Raw genomic sequence first — 20,219 nt, 5'->3', positions numbered from 1 at the left:
TGTACGGGGCATAAGAGTGGAGTTGGTGTCACTCTTGGCCCTTGTTGAAAACTCGGAAGAGTAGCGGAACATGAAACATGGGTTCCAGGTACAAGAGAACTGATCTTCCTTTTCTGCCTCCTGCGCCAACATTATAGAGTCCACCTCAATGCGCCTTTCCCAAAGTGAAGGTACAGTGGTTGACTTCCAGTGACGGGGGATTACCGCCCTGGCCGTGGTCAGAAAATGCCGCAAGACATCTCTTTTGACAGATTTGAAGGGTGCAGGTGTCATGGATAGTAGGGCTATTTCAGGGGAGGGTTGAATAGAAATTGCCATCAGTTTACAGTACAAATCGAAAATAAGTTGCCAAAATCTCTGGATGGAGGGGCAGTCCCACTAAATATGTATCATATTACCCTTGGAAGCATTGCATCACCAGCAGGTATCAGGTGTTGATGAGTTAAAACAATGAAGAACCGGTGGGTATCTATACTGGCTTTTAATTTAAACCCTTTTTCTAGGTTTTTAGTGGCTAGAGAGATTTTGTTGGTCAGGATAAAGCACTTTTGCCAGCCTGAGAGAGAGATTGTGTGATGAAGCTCCACTTCCCAAACCTGCGTATAGGGCGGGAGATGATGCATTCAAAAGTATAGAATAGAGTTGGGAAACAACATGGGTTGGAGGATCCTCCTGTAAAAGCATAGCTTTAAATTCCATCAGCTTAGCAAGAATTTCTCATATTAAAGGAAAAGAACAAATATAGGACACCACTTGTTGCCTCTGTAACCACTGTAGTAGGTTTTGTGAAGGTGCAGAAGAAGAAGTGTTTATTGTTAAGGATGAGTCCACTTAGCGAACTTGGGCGAGTCTCCTGTGGTCCTGTTTGAGCCAATTTCCAAAGCCCATTATATGCAAGGCCAGTGGCAAAGCCGGGGACCCAAAAAGGGGGTGTCCGCTGCCAGCTTGCTATAGGGAAGAATCTCTGCTTTCTATGTGGAAGCAGTGGTCTGCCTGCAGAAGTCTGATTCAACCCTGGCTAAGTTACAACTTGAGCTCTCCAAAGAGCATGGAGCATGAATTTTTCTGTTTGCAGAGCTATAGGTCTCACTCAGCAGGCGGGTGCTGGACTTTAGCAATGGGACCAATGCTTCCACAAAGAGAGCAAGGGTCCTTCTTTGCAACATACTGGCAGGGGACAGACTTTACTGTGGCTGCTTTCTAAAGAAAATTAACTGTAAGAACTTTTTGTTTTGATGAACCTGCAATGTATTTAGTGGATTATCACTGAAAGTTGAGCTTTAACAAAGTTACATGGTTGTGTGTGAGTCGAAATTGCTCAGTATAAAGTTTTTCGATGGACAACTTAAATATTTCTTGTTTCAGTTTTTCTTTTAGTCTTCCCCAGGCAAAACTTTATTTTAATTTTGGATAAAGTGAAAAAGCATTAGAACCCTTCTTGGGTTTTTCTACTCTCAGGGGCTGTATTAGAGATATTTCTCCCTTTTTTTTGTCTTGGTTAGAGTGATTTCACCAAATTAGCAGTTAGAAGTGAAAATTTCCAAAGCAACATAAATAGAAGTCAAATATTTTTTGTAAAGTAATAAAAGGATAGAATCCCTGTCAACATTTTATTGGCTCAGCCGGCCTCTGAAGTGGTCATACTAATCATCCATCAGCATTCCTCTATGTTTGTCGGTCCTGTAGACATCTTGATCAACAATACCACATACTGATGAAAGAGAACCCTCTGCACTCCCAAACATATTGGCTTTTTTATGATGTAAGTGACTGCATAAAATTAAATCTGGACTTTATACATTCTGCTTTTGGCGTTTTCCTCCTTGCACACCCAACATTTCATTGCTGGCTGTGTCTCCATTAAAGATCTTCCTTCACATCCTGTTTAGTACAACTGTTTTCGCCAGAACAGTGAGGGGTAATCTCTGTAATAGAGCCTCCAATAACAGTAAAAAAAATTTGGCTGAACTTACAGTTTTACAAATTCACACTAAGTTCTTGACAAAGGATTGCCAGAGCACTATGCATTAATTACTATAGTATGCCTTTTTTCAAAAGACTGTAATGAAATGGATGTGAAAAGAATTGCCTTTAAGAAAGCTGTAATTTGAAATAATACCACTGATGAACACTGCTATATATGTGAGAAGCCTTAAAGGCCAGACATAGAAATAGAAAAGTGATGGCAGAAAAAAGACTGAGAAGTCCAGTGAGTCTGCCCATATTTTTGTTTTGTTTGTTTTTTGTATTTTTGTTTTTTTACATGACATGATGCCAAAACAGTTTGGGAATACACAAACCAACAGGTGAAGAAAGAACTCAAGACTCCTACATGGAGTAACATGAATTCATCTGTCCCTTGAAAATGTTTGTATTATTAAAGCAGAGAGTTTTCTGCCTGCTGGAAAATTTCAGGAAAACAAGCACCAATCGCTCCCTTTTCTATGTAAAAAAGGAGAGGGAGGTGTTAGTCATGCATGCATGATTTCAGTTAATTAACCAAGTTAAGGCTCATACACACAAAATCGTACAAAAAATACAGTTTTCGAAGCGATTGTACGATAATCTAATCGTTAGTACAAAGCTTTCGAGAGCCAATCATGACAATTCATAGGAAAATGATCCGATGGGTCAAGCCCGAAAAGTTTTCTTGTACGATACCAGTTCGTACGATTTTCGTTCAAGCAGTACAGTTGTCATCTGAAAATTCAATACAAATACATTATGTTATTACATCACTTCCGATTTTTTTTTTTTCTGCCATACAAGAATTTTGGTAACTTTAGTAAACTCTTCATTTTCAATATGAGACTAGCATGCAAAAAAACAAAATTGGACGATCATTCGTCCAAAAAATCTCATTGTGTGTACTAGGCATTAAATAGTTTTGTGCAGCAGGTCCCCTAAGTTCAAGACCAGGCAGGTGTCTCACTTATCATTGTTCATTTGGGACAGCTGCCTGTTTATGTGCACCTTTAGGCTAATAGATTATTTATTAAAAAGAAATGAGCAAAGTTATCATGTTAAAGCAGAACTTCACCCTAAAGGGGAAGTTCAACTCATCCCTCCCCCTTCCTTTACATTTAGCACTTTTTTCTTGGGGGATGGGGGGAGCAGGTACCCAATTTTGACAGGTACCTGCTCCTCTACTTCTGGTCATATCATCACGGTGATCTGAGATGAAGTTTGGGCCCCCCACTCCTCCCCCTGCAGTCTTCTGGGACACATCACAGGTCCCAGGAGAAGGAGACTGCAGGACCGACCACAAACCGCAGCACAGCTTGCGAATGAACAGTTGGAAAGCGGCTGTGAAGATGCCGGCGCCTGCACCCGAAGCCGTTTGAAAAATTGGTTTGGGTGAGGACAGTGCTGGATCCAGGGGCAGGTAATTGTGAGACATGTCTCACTGCATATCTATTTCATGTTTAACGTTCTTGGCAGCAATTTCTTTTGCTATTTGCACATACGTATAAGCCATTTTTAATAGTTTTCAGTATTACCATTAGTTACATAGTTACATAGTAGGCGAGGTTGAAAAAAGACACAAGTCCATCAAGTCCAACCTATGTGTGTGATTATATGTCAGTATTACATTGTATATGCCTGTATGTTGCGGTCGTTCAGGTGCTTATCTAATAGTTTCTTGAAACTATCAATGCCCTCCGCTGAGACCACCGGTTAAAGGTTAAACCTCTTTTCTTCTAATTTTAATGAGAGGCCACGAGTCTTGTTAAACTCCCTTCTGCGAAAAAGTTTTATCCCTATTGTGGGGTCACCAGTATGGTATTTGTATATTGAAATCATATCCCCTCTCAAGCGTCTCTTCTCCAGAGAGAATAAGTTCAGTGCTCGCAACCTTATCTCATAACTAATATCCTCCAGACCCTTTATTATCTTTGTTGCCCTTTTTTGTACTCGCTCCATTTCCAGTACATCCTTCCTGAGGACTGGTGCCCAGAACTGGACAGCATACTCTAGGTGCGGCCTGACCAGAGTCTTGTAGAGCGGGATAATTATCGTTTTATCTCTGGAATTAATCCCCTTTTTAATGCATGTCAATATTCTGTTTGCTTTGTTTCTCTTATTATTTTTTTTTTTCTTTGCCACATCAGCCAAGTAAAATTCATAGGAGCAAGTAATTTCAACTTTCAAGTCTATCTTATCCCTTAATACTTTCACATCATTGTGGCGTTTTCTCTTTTTTGTATTTTATCTGTTTTATTCCAACCAAATAGTCAATTCTAATAGTTACAACTTACATTTCTTTTATTCCTATGCCACAACATATCCCCCCCCTATACCCCCCACCCCTCCCTATTCCCGCTTACCCTACCCAAACCCCCCCCCCCCTACTTCACATCCCATAGGAGTCCTGACCTGGATCTCTCACTATCCTCAACCTGTTCTTAATACCTGTTTGAGTGTGGGACCTCTAACTCCATTTTAAGTTTGAATTTCTACTAGGGTGAGTTATCTGGCTCCCTATCCCAAACCTCCGCCGCCTGGGTAGAGGACTTATACTTTGCCCAGTCCCTCCACGTCTCTTCATACTCCTCCATCTCCAGCCCTTCACTATATCTCAGATATTCTAGGCAATGAATTTCCTCTATTTTGTTGAACCACTCCCGCATTGAGGGTCTCCTGCTGTCTAAACAGTATTTGGGAATGAGACTTTTGGCGGCATTGAGGAGGTAACAATGCTTTCAAATACCTCTTAGAAGGCATATCACTCCCGTGATGCAGACACACCCAGGGGTCATCCGGGATCCTCTTATTAGTGATCGCATATATAATACCCCTTATCTCCTCCCAGAATTTTTTCATTACCGGGCATAACCACCATATGTGCTCCATTGTCCCTATTTCCATGCACCCCCTCCAACAAAACTGCGAAGTCTCTACCTGTATTTTATGCGCTATATCCGGAGTAACATACATTCTTGCCAGGATTCTGAAATTCATTTCAGCAATCCTATGGTTCACTGAGGTGGCATTCACTCTGCTCAAGACCCTCCCAACCTTATTTTCGCTGATCTTTTTTCCTAATTCCTCCCATTGCCTGAGAAATCCTGGGCGTTCCACCTCTCCTATTCTAATCAAAATTCTATTCTATAGATCCCGGACATTCCTCCCCTCCTACTTTTCTTTGTACACACTTTTTCGAGGGGGCGAAGGTCTTCCATCGACCTTATCGGCTGCGCAGGGACGATCCTGGCCGGGGTGCACGGGGTGCACCGCACCTCAGCGCTGTCATTTCTCTTCAGAAGAGGGGCGCCGAGCTAGAATCGCCGGCCGGCGTCTAGCTGTGGAGCAGAGGGACGTCACTCAGGGATGCCACGGCCGCCCCAGCATTCAGAGCGCGCCGCAGCCGCCCCAGCATTCCTTGCATGCCGCCTCCGCGGCTAGTAAAGAAGCTCGGAGGTCCGCCCACCTCAGCCATCTTCAGACAGCGTGAGCATGGCTAAGGAGAGGGAGCGGAGCCGGAGCGGCTGCAGCGGACTTGTGCTGGCTGGTCTGGAGAAGAGAAGAGGAACAGGAAGAAATCCTCCCGGAGAGAGCAGATCTGTGGCTGCCTGCCTCCCTGTCCCTGCACTGTCTGCACCAGGCATCCAGGCCGGTCAAGGAAGTTGGAAGTAAGTAGTCTGTGCTGCCCATCAAACACAGCTACTGTTGTGCCCACAGTCCATCAAAAGCTGCCACTCTGCCCCATCAAAAGCTGCCACTCTGCCCATTAAAGCTGCCACTCTGCCCATTAAAGCTGCCACTCTGCCCATTAAAGCTACCACTCTGCCCATCAAAAGCTGCCACTCTGCCCATTAAAGCTGCCACTCTGCCCATTAAAGCTGCCACTCTGCCCATCAAAGCTGCCACTCTGCCCATCAAAGCTGCCACTCTGCCCATTAAAGCTACCACTCTGCCCATTAAAGCTACCACTCTGCCCATCAAAAGCTGCCACTCTGCCCATCAAAAGCTGCCACTCTGCCCATCAAAAACTGCCACTCTGCCCATCAAAAACTGCCACTCTGCCCATCAAAAGCTGCCACTCTGCCCATCAAAAGCTGCCACTCTGCCCATCAAAAGCTGCCACTCTGCCCATCAAAAGTTGCCACTGTGCCCATCAAAAACTGCCACTCTGCCCATCAAAAGCTGCCACTGTGCCCATCAAAAACTGCCACTGTGCCCATCAAAAGCTGCCACTGTGCCCATCAAAAACTGCCACTCTGCCCATCAAAAACTGCCACTCTGCCCATCAAAAGCTGCCACTGTGCCCATCAAAAGCTGCCACTGTGCCCATCAAACACAGCCACTGTGCCCATCAGACACAGCCACTGTTGTGCCCACCTGACGCAGCCACTGTGCCCATCAAATGCAGCTACTGTGCCCATCGAAAGCTGCCACTGTGCCCATCAAAAACTGCCACTGTGCCCATCAAAAGCTGCCACTGTGCCCATCAAAAACTGCCACTCTGCCCATCAAAAACTGCCACTCTGCCCATCAAAAACTGCCACTCTGCCCATCAAAAGCTGCCACTGTGCCCATCAAACACAGCCACTGTGCCTATCAGACACAGCCACTGTTGTGCCCATCTGATGCAGCCACTGTGCCCATCAAACGCAGCCACTGTGCCTATCAAACGCTGCCACTGTGTCCATCAAACGCTGCCACTGTGCCATCAAACGCAGCCACTGTGCCCATTAAAAGCAGCTACTGTGCCCATCAAACGTAGCCACTGTGCCCCACCTAAAAGCAGCCACTGTGCCCATTAAAAGCAGCCACTGTGCCCATAAAACGCAGCCAGTCTCTGACCATCTCTTGTATCATATCTGCAGTCTTTGACCATCTCCTGTAGTATGTTTGCAGTCTCTGATCATCTCTTGTACTATGTATGCAGTCTCAGACCCATCTCTTGTACAATGTATTCAGGCTCTAACCATTTCTTGTACAATGTATTCAGGCTCTAACCATCTCTTGTACAATGTATTCAGGCTCTGACCATCTCTTGTACAATGTATGCAGGCTCTGACCATCTTTTGTACTATGTATGGAGTCTTTGACCATCTCTTGTATCATAACTGCAGTCCCTAACCATCTTCTGTAGCATGTTTGCAGTCCCTGACCATTTCTTGTATCATGTCTGCAGTCTCTGACCATCTTCTGTAGTATGTCTGCAGTCTCTGACCATCTCTTGTATCATGTCTGCAGTCTCTGACCATCTCTTGTATCATGTCTGCAGTCTCTGACCATCTCTTGTATCATGTCTGCAGCCTTTGACCATCTTCTGTAGTATGTCTGCAGTCTCTGACCATCTCTTGTACTATTCATGCAGTCTCTGACCATCTCTTGTACTATGTCTGCAGTCTCTGACCATCTCTTGTACTATGTTTGCAGTCTCTGACCATCTCTTGTATCATAACTGCAGCCTCTGACCATTTTCTGTAGCATGTTTGCAGTCCCTGACTATTTCTTGTATCATGTTTGCAGTCTCTGACCATTTCTTGTATCATGTCTGCAGTCTCTGACGATCTCTTGTATCATGTCTGCAGTCTCTGACGATCTCTTGTATCATGTCTGCAGTCTATGACCATCTTCTGTAGTATGTCTGCAGTCTCTGACCAACTCTTGTATCATGTCTGCAGTCTCTGACCAGCTCTTGTATCATGTCTGCAGTCTCTGACCATCTCTTGTATCATGTCTGCAGTCTCTGACCATCTCTTGTACTATGTTTGCAGTCTCTGACCATCTCTTGCCCATCAAACACAGCCACTGTGCCCATCAAACGCAGCCACTGTGCCCATCAAACACAGCCACTATGCCCATCAAACGCAGCCAGTCTCTGACCATCTCTTGTATCATATCTGCAGTCTTTGACCATCTCCTGTAGTATGTTTGCAGTCTCTGATCATCTCTTGTACTATGTATGCAGTCTCTGACCATCTCTTGTACAATGTATTCAGGCTCTAACCATTTCTTGTACAATGTATTCAGGCTCTGACCATCTCTTGTACAATGTATTCAGGCTCTGACCATCTCTTGTACAATGTATTCAGGCTCTGACCATCTCTTGTACAATGTATGCAGGCTCTGACCATCTTTTGTACTATGTATGGAGTCTTTGTCCATCTCTTGTACTATGTATGCAGTCTCTGACCATCTTCTGTAGTATGTCTGCAGTCTCTGACCATCTCTTGTATCATGTCTGCAGTCTATGACCATCTTCTGTAGTATGTCTGCAGTCTCTAACCATCTCTTGTGTCATGTCTGCAGTCTCTGACCATCTCTTGTATCATGTCTGCAGTCTATGACCATCTTCTGTAATATGTCTGCAGTCTCTGACCATCTCTTGTGTCATGTCTGCAGTCTCTGACCATCTCTTGTATCATGTCTGCAGTCTATGACCATCTTCTGTAGTATGTCTGCAGTCTCTGACCATCTCTTGTATCATGTCTGCAGTCTCTGACCATCTCTTGTATCATGTCTGCAGTCTTTGACCATCTTCTGTAGTATGTCTGCAGTCTCTGACCATCTCTTGTACTATTCATGCAATCTCTGACCATCTCTTGTACTATGTCTGCAGTCTCTGACCATCTCTTGTACTATGTTTGCAGTCTCTGACCATCTCTTGTATCATGTCTTGCATTATGTCTGCAGTTTCTGACCATCTTATGTATGATGTCTGCAGTCTCTGACCATCTCTTGTATCATGTCTGCAGTCTCTGACCATCTCTTGTACTATGTCTGCAGTCTCTGACCATCTCTTGTACTATGTCTGCAGTCTCTGACCATTTCTTGTATCATATCTGCAGCCTCTGACCATCTCTTGTATCATGTCTGCAGTCTATGACCATCTTCTGTAGTATGTCTGCAGTCTCTGACCAGCTCTTGTATCATGTCTGCAGTCTCTGACCATCTCTTGTATTATGTCTGCAGTCCCTGACCATCTCTTGTACTATGTCTGCAGTCTCTGACCATCTCTTGTATCATAACTGCAGCCTCTGACCATCTTCTGTAGCATGTCTGCAGTCTCTGACCATTTCTTGTATCATGTCTGCAGTCTCTGACCATCTCTTGTACTATGTCTGCAGTTTCTGACCATTTCTTGTATAATATCTGCAGTCTCTGACCATCCCCTGTAGTATGTTTGCAGTCTCTGACTATCTTGTTCTCTTTATTGTTAAGAGATCATGGGAGGATCCCAGTTTAACAAAGACTCCTTAGGGGAGCATATCTGTGTTTGAGTCGTTGCCATAGAAACATTTGCAAAGGGGAGGAGTTAGTAAGATGACCACGCCCCCGTGGGGGCACCCAAAATATTTCTGCACCCAGGCGTCTGTGACCCTAGGATCGGCCCTGCGGCTGCGGGAGGGATTCAACAAAATGTTTCAACTGCCTATACTTCCAGTTATCCATAACAAACCAATTATCTTTAGCTTTTAGTTTTAGGTACATAACTTACCCTGCCTTGTAATATCTTTAAGTTGGGCCTCTTCACATAGAATCCATTTCCCCGACAGATCTTCCCTCCCTGGTGGAAAGTAATCTGTGTCCTTAAGCGGGACTAGTGGTGAATTGTATCCCCACTTCTCCCTATTGTGTATTTTATCCCATAAGTTTAAAGCGTGTTTGGTGATATCCAGTGTTTTCATGTACAGTTTTCTGTATTGTGGTGGTATCCATACGTTTTTACCCAAATCTACCCCACTCATTATATTCTCTATTTTCACCCATTGCTTATCTTTATTATTTTTCACCCAGTCTAAGATGCATGATAAAATTATAGCTGTGTAATATTTTTTGATATCTGGTGCCCCAACCCCCCCTCTTCTTAACGTTCACTAATTGTGCATACTTGATTCGTGGTTTTTTCCCCCTCCATATAAACTTTAAAAACAGTGTGTGTAATTTGTTCAAAAAACTCTGTGATATTGCAATTGGGAGTGTTTGGATTTTGTATATAATTTTGGGGAGAACTGACATTTTAAGTAAGTTTATTCTGCCCCCCCAAGAAAGTCGGTTTTGCGGGAATCTGTTCAACTCAGCCCTGATCTCATTGAGAAGAGGCATGTAATTAGCTTGGAACAGTGTCTCTTTTACTGGTGTTATTTTGACTCCTAGATAATTAAGTTCTTTTATCCCCCATTTGAATGGTAGCCACTTTTGATAAGCCTTATCCCCATCTTTGTCTTCTACAACTTCCAATATTTCTGATTTGGTTGAATTTACTCGAAAGTTGGATAGTCTACCATAGCTCCCAACAATCTCGAGTAAGCTCGGGAGGGTGATCCTCGGGCGGGTAACATACAATAAGACGTCATCCGCAAAAGCGGATATTTTAAATTCTTCTTCCCCAATTTGACCTCACAGATGTCCGGGCTGAGTCTTATCCTAGCCAGTAAAGGTTCCAACGTCATCACAAAAAGCAACGGGGAAAGTGGGCACCCCTGTCTAGTACCATTATGCAACACAATAGGGTCGGATAAGGTACCATTTATCTTAACTCTGGTGGTTGGGGAGGTGTACAGTGCTTTTATCCTATCTATCGTTTTATTACCTATGCCAAACTCTTCTAAGGTGTTCCACATGAAACCCCTGTCTACCCTGTCGAATGCTTTTTCAGCATCCATCGACAGGAGTAGTCCTGGGGTTCCCTTATTCCTCATTATCTGGGCCACCATAAGTGTTTTAATACCGTTATCCCTCCCTTCCCTTCCATGGACAAAGCCCACTTGGTCGGAATGGATAATCTCGTTTATAATCTTTTTCAATCTATCTGCTAAAATCTTTGCAAAGAGCTTCGTATCGACGTTCAAGAGGGAGATGGGTCTGTAACTAGAGCACAGCGTGCTATCTTTTCCCTCCTTCCCTATAATAGCGATGCTTGCTTCGAGTGCTTCCTTTCTCATCTCCCATCTTTCCCCAATCCCATTCATGTAAGAGCACAATATGGGGAGCAGTGGTTCCTGTAATTTTTTGTAATAAAGGGCAGTCAGCCCGTCAGGGCCTGGACTTTTCCCATTTGGGGTGTCCTGTATGGCTTTCCTAAGTTCCTGTACCGTCACCGGGGCATCTAACAATACTCTGTCTTCTTCCGTGATTTTTTAAAAATTTGCCTCTTTTAAAAAAGTTTTGCTAGCTTCACGCTTACGTTTATCTAACTTCTGAGAGTTATCTGCATTAAGTGCATATAGCTCCCCATAGAACTCTTGGAATGCTTTCGCTATGTCACATGTTTTGTGTTTCATTTCCCTGACTTGGTCCTGATTTTTTCAATATAGTTACTCCTTTTCTTTTTTTTCAGGGCCCTAGCTAAAGGCTTACCTGGTTTGTTACCATAAATGTATCTTTCTTTCTCGACCAAGTTATAAGTTTTATGCGTTTCCTGTTCCAGAGGCCCTCAGCTCTTCTCTTCTTTTATGTAAGTTTGTCCATACCTCCTTCCCTCCTGACATTTTATGTTGTTTCTCTAATTCTTGGATCTCTTTAATCAAGGCTAGCCTTTTGTTTTTCAATCTCTTATTTTTTTCCGCCCCTACCATCATAAATATGCCCCTAATATATGCTTTATGGGCTTCCCAGATTGTAGCCTCGTTTAACTCCCCGTGGGTATTGATTTTAAAGAACCACTCCAGCTCTTCCTTAATTCTCCTTAAGATGTCTCTGTTTAGTAACAGTTCTTCATTCAGTCTCCACCCTGAGCCCTGTATCTCAGTTTCCCCTCATTTTTATATGCAGACTCACGGGTGCATGATCCGAGAATGTCATATTGCCGATGGATCCCCCGTGACCTCTTCCAACAGCCTATGCTCTACTAGAAAAAAATCAAGTCTCGAGTACGTCGCATGCACGGGGGGAGTAGTAAGTGTAGTCCCTTACGTCTCCGTGCTGTACCCTCCATACATCCACTAACTGAAGCTGGTGCAGCTTCTTTTTGAGTTTTCCAGCCCACACTCCCCCCCTCCCCCGGACATGCGACGAACAATCCCTCTCGGGGTCCAAGCACAGGTTAAAGTCCCCTGCAACAATAGCCCTCCCCATCATGAATTCTTCAAATTTTGCCAGAATGCCTATTATTTTTCTATATGTATTTTTATTTGGCCCATAGATGTTCGCCAGGGAGCATTTTGAGCCATTAATTTTACCCTTCAGAAAGAGAAAGCGACCATCAGGGTCGGCCAAACTCTCCTCCAGTTCAAACTTAGTCTCCCTGGCGAACCCTATGGCCACTCCTCTTGCTCCCCTAATTGGTGAGTCACCATAATGCCAGACTGGGAAATCTCTGGAGTAGATTTTTTTGGTTCTTATTGGAGCTAAAGTGTGTCTCCTGAAGCATTGCCACCTCAGCCTTCAAAAACTTTAGTTCCCCTAAGATATTTGCACGTTTTACATAGGAAATCAGCCCCCTAACATTATAAGAAACAATTTTTAAGTTAGACATCAACACTCACTCTCATTTGTTTTCTGCCTTCTATAGTACAGGCTCCTAATACTATTTTACCCTCTCTTACCCCCCTCCCCCTCCCTCCCCCTGGCACCCCCCCATCCCCCCTTCCTACCCCCCAGTCTCCTCTACTTCCTTCTCTTCCACTCCCCCACCCTCCTCCCCCTTCCCCAAACTTTTGGGGGTAGAACGGGCCTTGGCACGGCCCCATACATAACCGTGGCCCCCCTTCTCCACCCGGCCACACGGTTGTCCCCCAGAGGTTGAGCTCGGGGTGGTAACCATTCGAGACCACAGATTTCCCGCTAAGAATAGGGAGATTTCTTACCTCGGTTGTCCCTCCCGCACACCCTTATCTGCTCTTTATCCGAGTAATTGTGGAATCGCACGATAACATCACGTGGGGCATCCCCCCTAATTTCCGGAGGGTTTTTAATCCTGTGTACTCTGTCCAGCTTTAATTTTCTGCTGACTTCAGTTGGATTCAACAAATCTTTAAAAATTACTTCCATTTTATCCTGTAAATTCTCTGTTTCTTCTTGCGTTTCCGGAAGACCTCTAATCCGGAGGTTTTTTTTTCTACTGCGGTTCTCTTGGTCCTCCGGTCTGTATCTTATATTTCTTTGTTCGATCTGCATTGCCTCCATCTGGTGTTTCAATTTTTGGATTTTTTCTCCTTGCTTATCAGTTATGGATTCCACCTCCTCCACTCTTTTCAAAATGTGACTCATGTTTTCATGCACAATGCTGATCTCTTCTTTGATTGAGGCCTCCAGCCTTGCAAACATTTCTGCTATTTCTCCTTTAGTAGGGAGCATTTTTTCCTGCTGGATCTCCGCTGACATTTCTGCCTCTGCTTCACTACCTAGAGGTCTTGTTTCCACGTCTGCCATTTGTCTTCTTGTCCCCGTTTTACCTGGGCGTTCTGGTGTTTTATTCTTTGCCCCTGTTGCTCCTATTACCCCAGTTGATTTACCCAGGCTCTCTTTACTACCTTCATTCACCATGTATCTCCTTATGGTGCCTGGGCTTATGCTGGTTCTAGGTGGGTTTGCTGTGGTCCCTCTTGTTGATTTACCTCTCATTTCTGTATTCCTCTCCGCCTCTGAGAGGGCTTACCGGTAAGATGGACTAACGATCAGAGGTGAAGTTGCCTAATATTGATGAGAAATAGCGTGGTGCAGATTGCCTCTTTGACTTTCTCACGGGTCACTCGGAGTCACTCAAAGTCCACCAGGGGGCCTTCCCCACCTGACACCACCCCCCTAGATGTATTATGTGGAGCTAGGAAAAGCTTTGTTTGAGTACTGCCCCGGGCCCAAAAAGAGCAGCTCCTATTCCTCCCAAGGCCTCCTGATGCGGGGTATTCCCCCTGCTAAGTCACACTTCCCTTTGTTGCTTCTTCTTTTCAACCGACCGCCCTCAGTGTCTCACAATATACCAGGTGTATCATATTATGCAGAAAATTATATGCGCTTTAAATGCATTATTACATCAGTACTTAGTATTGCTTTATAAAAATCGATACTAATTTGAGACTAAAGGCAGTTGTCTCTTAAGAGTAGAATCCCATGCAGCTTACAAGGTGACTAACGGGTTACTTACCTTCAATCCAGATTTATAGTTTAGCCAGACTCTTACCTACAATCCGTCCTTTACCCTACTCCTTTGAGGCTCCTGGGGCTCCCACCTGTATCTGGATTCCCTTCCAAACAGTAGTTACATTCTGTCTTCAGCTCCTATTTGGGAACACGCTGACATCTCCTTCACTAGTGCATACTTTATTACGTGTCTCTCTTCCGATCGTCTGCATCCGTCAGTACGAGTTTGGGGGAAGGCATGGCGGTCCCGGCCGAGCTCCGGGCTGTAATAGCCCCTTGCTACCACCGCTTGGGAACACCACTCCCACCACCTTCACCCCTCTTGGCCGATTCCTGGAGACAAAAGCTGGACCTGTCGGGTGGTTAGAGCCGCTCACTACATGCAACTCTCCGGGGTGAGGGGGCGGGGGGCTAGCGCACGGTCCCTGAGCTCCTATCCTGCATCACGGCTGGAGAGACGCGGAGCTCCCCGCTCTCAGCCACAGAAGCCTGACCTCGCCCACATCCGGCTCCTCCCTCCGATCCGGCTCTTTTTTGTACTCGCTCCATTTCCAGTACAACTTTCCTGAGTACTGGTGCCCAGAACTGGACAGCATACTCTAGGTGCGGCCTGACCAGAGTCTTGTAGAGCGGGATAATTATCGTTTTATCTCTGGAATTAATCCCCTTTTTAATGCATGTCAATATTCTGTTTGCTTTGTTAGCAGCAGCTTGGCATTGCATGCCATTGCTGAGCCTATCATCTACTAGGACCCCCAGGTCCTTTTCCATCTTAGATTCCCCCAGAGGTTCTCCTCCCAGTGTATAGATTGCGTTCATATTTTTGCCACCAAATGCATTATTTTACATTTTTCTACATTAAACCTCATTGGCCATGTAGTTGCCCACCCCATTAATTCGTTCAGATCTTTTTGCAAGGTTTCCACATCCTGTGGAGAAGTTATTGCCCTGCTTAGCTTCGGATCATCCTCAAATACAGAGATTGAACTGTTTATCCCATCCTCCAGGTCGTTTATGAACGAATTAAACAGGATTGGTCCCAGCACAGAACCCTGTGGGACCCCACTACCCACCCCTGACCATTCCGAGTACTCCCCATTTATCACCACCCTCTGAACTCACCCTTATAGCCAGTTTTCAATCCATGTACTCACCCTATGGTCCATGCCAATGTACCTTATTTTGTACAGTAAACATTTATGGGGAACTGTGCCAAATGCTTTTGCAAAATCCAGATACTCCACGTCTACAGGCCTTCCTTTATCTAGATGGCAACTCACCTCCTCATAGAAGGCTAATAGATTGGATTGGCAAGAACAATTCTTCATGAATACATGCTGATTACTGCTAATGATACCATTCTCATTACTAAAATCTTGTATATAGTCCCTTATCATCCCCTCCAAGAGTTTATATACTATTGATGTTAGGCTAACTAGTCTGTAATTCCCAGGGATGTATTTTGGGCCCTTTTTAAATATTGGTGCTACATTGGCTTTTCTCCAATCAGCTGGGACCATTACAGTCAGTAGACTGTCAGTAAAAATTAGGAACAATGGTCTGGCAATTACTTGACTGAGTTCCATAAGTACCCTTGTGTGCAAGCCATCTGGTCCCGGGGATTTATTAATGTTAAGTTTCCCAAGTCTGATTTTAATTCTGTCCTCTGTTAACCATGGAGGTGCTTCTTGTGATGTGTCCTGAGGATAAACACTGCAGTTTTGGTTACTGAAGCCCCCTAATTCCCTTGTGAAGACTGAGGAGAAGAATACATTCAATACCTTTGCAATCTCCCCATCCTTTGTAACCAGATGTCCTTCCTCATTCTTTATGGGGCCAATATGGTCTGTCCTTTCTTTTTTACTGTTTACATACTTAAAGAATTTCTTGGGATTTTTTTGCTCTCCTCCGCTATGTATCTTTCATGATCTATCTTAGCCATCCTTATTCCACCCTTACATTTCTTGTTGCATTCTTTATAAAATCTGAATGCTGATGATGATCCCTCAACCTTGTATTTTTTGAAGGCCTTCTCCTTTGCTTTTATATGCATTTTTACATTGGAGTTAAGCCATCCAGGACTTTTGTTCGCTCTTTTAAATTTATTACCTAATAGGATGCATTGGCTAATGCCCTTATTTACATTTTATCCTGTTGTTTAATAAAATTCATCATTTCTTTGGAGTCTTGTTTTGGAATATTGTTGCCTGACGTGCCTTTAAAGTCCCTTTCCATTGGAGGGTATTCCTTTTGCTCTACTGGGATGTTGGCACCCTTGTAGCTCTCTACGATGCATACTACTATTTCAAGTTGAAACAAAGTAAAATAAAACAAAACAGAGTCTTTGGTAGAAAAAGTTTGTATGTCTCTTGTGCCAAAACAATCTTTCCTCTTTCTCCTAGCATGTTTTTTGGTGCGTATACTGTTGGTCTACTCTTAGGTGTCCGTTTATGAAGCAGTGAAATATAGTCACTGCTTCATTCTCCGGCATTTTTAGAGGAGATTGTTCTCCTCTGTGTGCCAGTTTATGAAGCTTTGTTGATCACTTCTCCTTTGGAGGAGTAAAGTGATCTACAAATGCTTCAAACAGTGGAGAACGGCCCCTAATACTGGAATCTCATGAGACTTTACGAGATTACACATAAATTCACAGAAACACTGAGATGTCTGTTTATTAAGCAGTGATAAATTATCACTACTCAATACATGGACAGACGGTGTGGTTAATGTTAATAAAATAAATAGCCCCCCTACATTTTATATATATATATATATATATATATATATATATATATATATATATATATATATACACATACACACACACACACACACACACATTATATATACATGGATATATGCACACACATTATCTATATATTATATATATATAATGTGACAGGGGGACATGGTTACTGTCTTGGGGGGTCTGAACAAGGTAGGAAGAAGTTAAAAATCTTCCTCCTTTCCCCTCAGATGTCCCCAGATTCTCTCTTCACTCCCCAATTCTCCACCTCTGAGCTGGTGAATCAGGGAGGGTGAATTCTGACTCGGATCGCCAGTGAAGTGCTGAGATCACCGCTCGGGATCACCGCTGTTCACAGTTTCATAAACAAACACCTTAGCATCTGTAAGAATGGAGTTGGATGCTAGGGCTGTGTAATTTCGGCATGCAAGCGCAGTAATGACATCGTCAGTGGCTGCCCAATGGCTATAGAGAGAAGATTTAAGATTTGAAAAAAGCAGCAGAGAAGATGGCAGCATTGATGATGGAAATGGAGTGGAAGACCTGTCAATGCTGTATTCCTGTAACTACAGATGACAATGTCTGAAGGCTCCTGAAGAAGTCTGAATGATAAAACATTTAGGGCAAGGCTTGAGGACCATCATACATGCTGGATACAAGCTTACTGCTGGGCTCTGTGAGACAGATTGCTGTCCTAATTGATTATTGGTAATATGTTGAGGTTGTATTGGACACTAGTTTTAGTACCATAGATTTAGTACCACCTGACCAGCTTACTTTTGAGCACATGTTGTTGATCATTACAAGAAGCATTTTCTGACCGACCTACAGTCTGGGGGTCTTTATTTTTAGTAAATTCTTTTTCTACCAGTTGAGGGTCGCACTGGTAATGTATGGGGAATGTGAGCATATTTTAATATTGGATTCCTGATCACCTCACGTGAAGTTAATCTGCTGGAGCTTCCTATTACTGGAGATACATTTATCGACACATATAGACTTTATTTGACATTGCATTTTATTTTATATTTATTGTTTTAGGCACTATATCTTAGTTCTGCCTTTGGATGTATTTGCATTCATAATTTATTACTATTATATTTAATTTTGACCCTCCCTTCTAGATTGTAAGCTCTAACCAGCAGGGCCCTCTGATCCCTCCTGTATTGAGAATTGTATTGTAATTGTACTGTCTTCTCCGATGTTATAAAGCGCTGTGCAAACTGTTGGCGCTATATAAATCCTGTATAATAATAATAATAATAATAATAATTTTGGGTTAGCTGCTTATTGAGGTAATATGAAGTCTACGGACATTATCATGTTTTTTTTTTTTTTTTAATTATAGTTTTTTTTCAGTGAAAATTCTCCTACAAAATGCCCAAGTCTGCTAACTTTACCCAGAAGACTTGCAATTGAAATACATTTCTAAGGTCCTAGAAAGAAGATTATATAGACTTAAAGGACATAGAAATACATCAGATTTAATCCTCCAAAAAATACCTTTAAGGGGGAGAAAAGTCATAATAGTAAATATAACGCTTAAGATATCACAATGCATACCAATCTAAAAGTGTTTAATAAATGTGCCAACATTTCTTAAAAAAAGTCCAAGCTTCTTAAAGTGTCTTACAATCTTATATGTCACTTCAAATCAGTGGCGGCCCGTGCATTAAGGGCGCATGGGCGCCACCCCCTCCCTCCTGCCACCCCCTCTATCACCAATAGATAGATTCATGCATTGCATGAATCTATCTATGGCCACCACTGCCACCCCCTATTCAGGCACCCGGCCCCTTTTCAGGTGCGGGGGGGGGGTCGTTTTGAAGCATCTGATTAGAGCCATGGGCTCTAATCAGTGAGCGCCCAGGACTCAGCTGTGTTAGAAAAGCAAATGAATATTCGTTTTCCTAACACTAAACCGCCTCTCTGCCAATCAGGTGCTCAGATCTGTTACCCGTCACCTGATTGGCTGAAACGACAGGCGCTGTAATTGGACGCCAGAAGAAGAAGGTAGCAGACAAGAGGGGAAACCTACCCAGTCACTAGTCCCAAAGGTGGCATCATTGTTATCTGCATTGCACCATCTGCCCCAGTTTATAGAGTAAGCAAATAATCATTCGGGCTATATTTACCGTAAATGCAATAGCGGACCAATGCCTGGAGAAGCAGGGTAAGTGGGCATCAAATCTCAAAGTTTACAAATTATGACAATCTTTCTGGCCACCTCTAGACATTTTGGCCAAATTCAGCAAAAACAAACAAACAAAAAACTATAAGGATAAGGCGTGTAGGGGGATAATGAGAATAGTTAGATGACTCTAAAACAGAGTACAAGAAACGTGAAACCATCTTTCCTTTCTCTTTTTTGTTGTTCTGTACAGTTAAATGGTAAATGTAGATATAATGCAGACAGTATGTTTCCTCCAAAAACACATTCTAGAATGAAAGTGGTTATAAACCTTAGATATGAAATATGAACAAAGCATATACTTCTATAGTGTGTGTTTGTCTCAATCCAGAGCACTAGTGTCATTTCTCTATGCTGCCTTGTTTCTCTGCTATAAGCATGATTCACTTCTGATGAGTTTGCATGACGCAAGAGAAAAATGGTGGCATGGGAGGGAGCTCCAGCAGATTGACAGCCTCAGCTCTGTTCTTGTGTGAAGGGGGTCCTGTCCCTTCCCTACAATCAGCTCTCAGAGCTCTCCTCACTGATGTAACTTCAGCTCCCCACCCCCTTCGTCTCAGAGCTGAGAGATCCTGTGTATATTCTGCACTTTGAATAAATGTAGGAGGAAGATGGTTGTAGATAAACAGGCACAAGGTACTTTGGAGGAATTGTTTCATCTCTGTGTATCACCTGAGGCCAGTCACTTCACAGGGTATATGTAACAGTTTACTACTTTAATTTTACTAAATTAATTCCATGCTACAGTGGAAGGAAAGTGTACAAAAATGTGTAATTATTCAGATGTGCCTAAAGCAGTGTTTTTCAACCTTTTTTCGGTCAAGGCACCCTTTAAAAATAATGGACAGTCTTGAGGTACCCCATTCTAAAATGTAAAAACGATTCTATAAGTTTTGCATAACACAGCAACATCCACACACATAGGACACCCAATGTTAGAGGTGATTTATTCTTCCAAAGCATATACACTTTTGAAAACTGTTACTGATTGATATTTCAGTGTTCCTTTTTTTCCCTAAAATTTCCTCTCTTCTCCATCACTCAGCTATGGTGCCCTCAAGAAGGTTGTAATGATGCCCAATGAATGACTTTGTGTGACCAAAAGGCTGCTTTATCCACATGCCAGCTTGTATGCAATGTTCGGCCAATTTTTAGGCATTTTGCCAAGGCACCCCTGGAGAAACCTCAAGGAAACCCAGGGTGCCTGGCAACCCTGGCTGCAAAAGCCTGGCCTAGAGCATGATA

This window comes from Aquarana catesbeiana, linkage group LG04 (genome assembly GCF_042186555.1).
Source record: "Aquarana catesbeiana isolate 2022-GZ linkage group LG04, ASM4218655v1, whole genome shotgun sequence".
Classification (NCBI taxonomy): Eukaryota; Metazoa; Chordata; class Amphibia; order Anura; family Ranidae; genus Aquarana; species Aquarana catesbeiana.
This window is presented reverse-complemented; position numbering follows the sequence as displayed.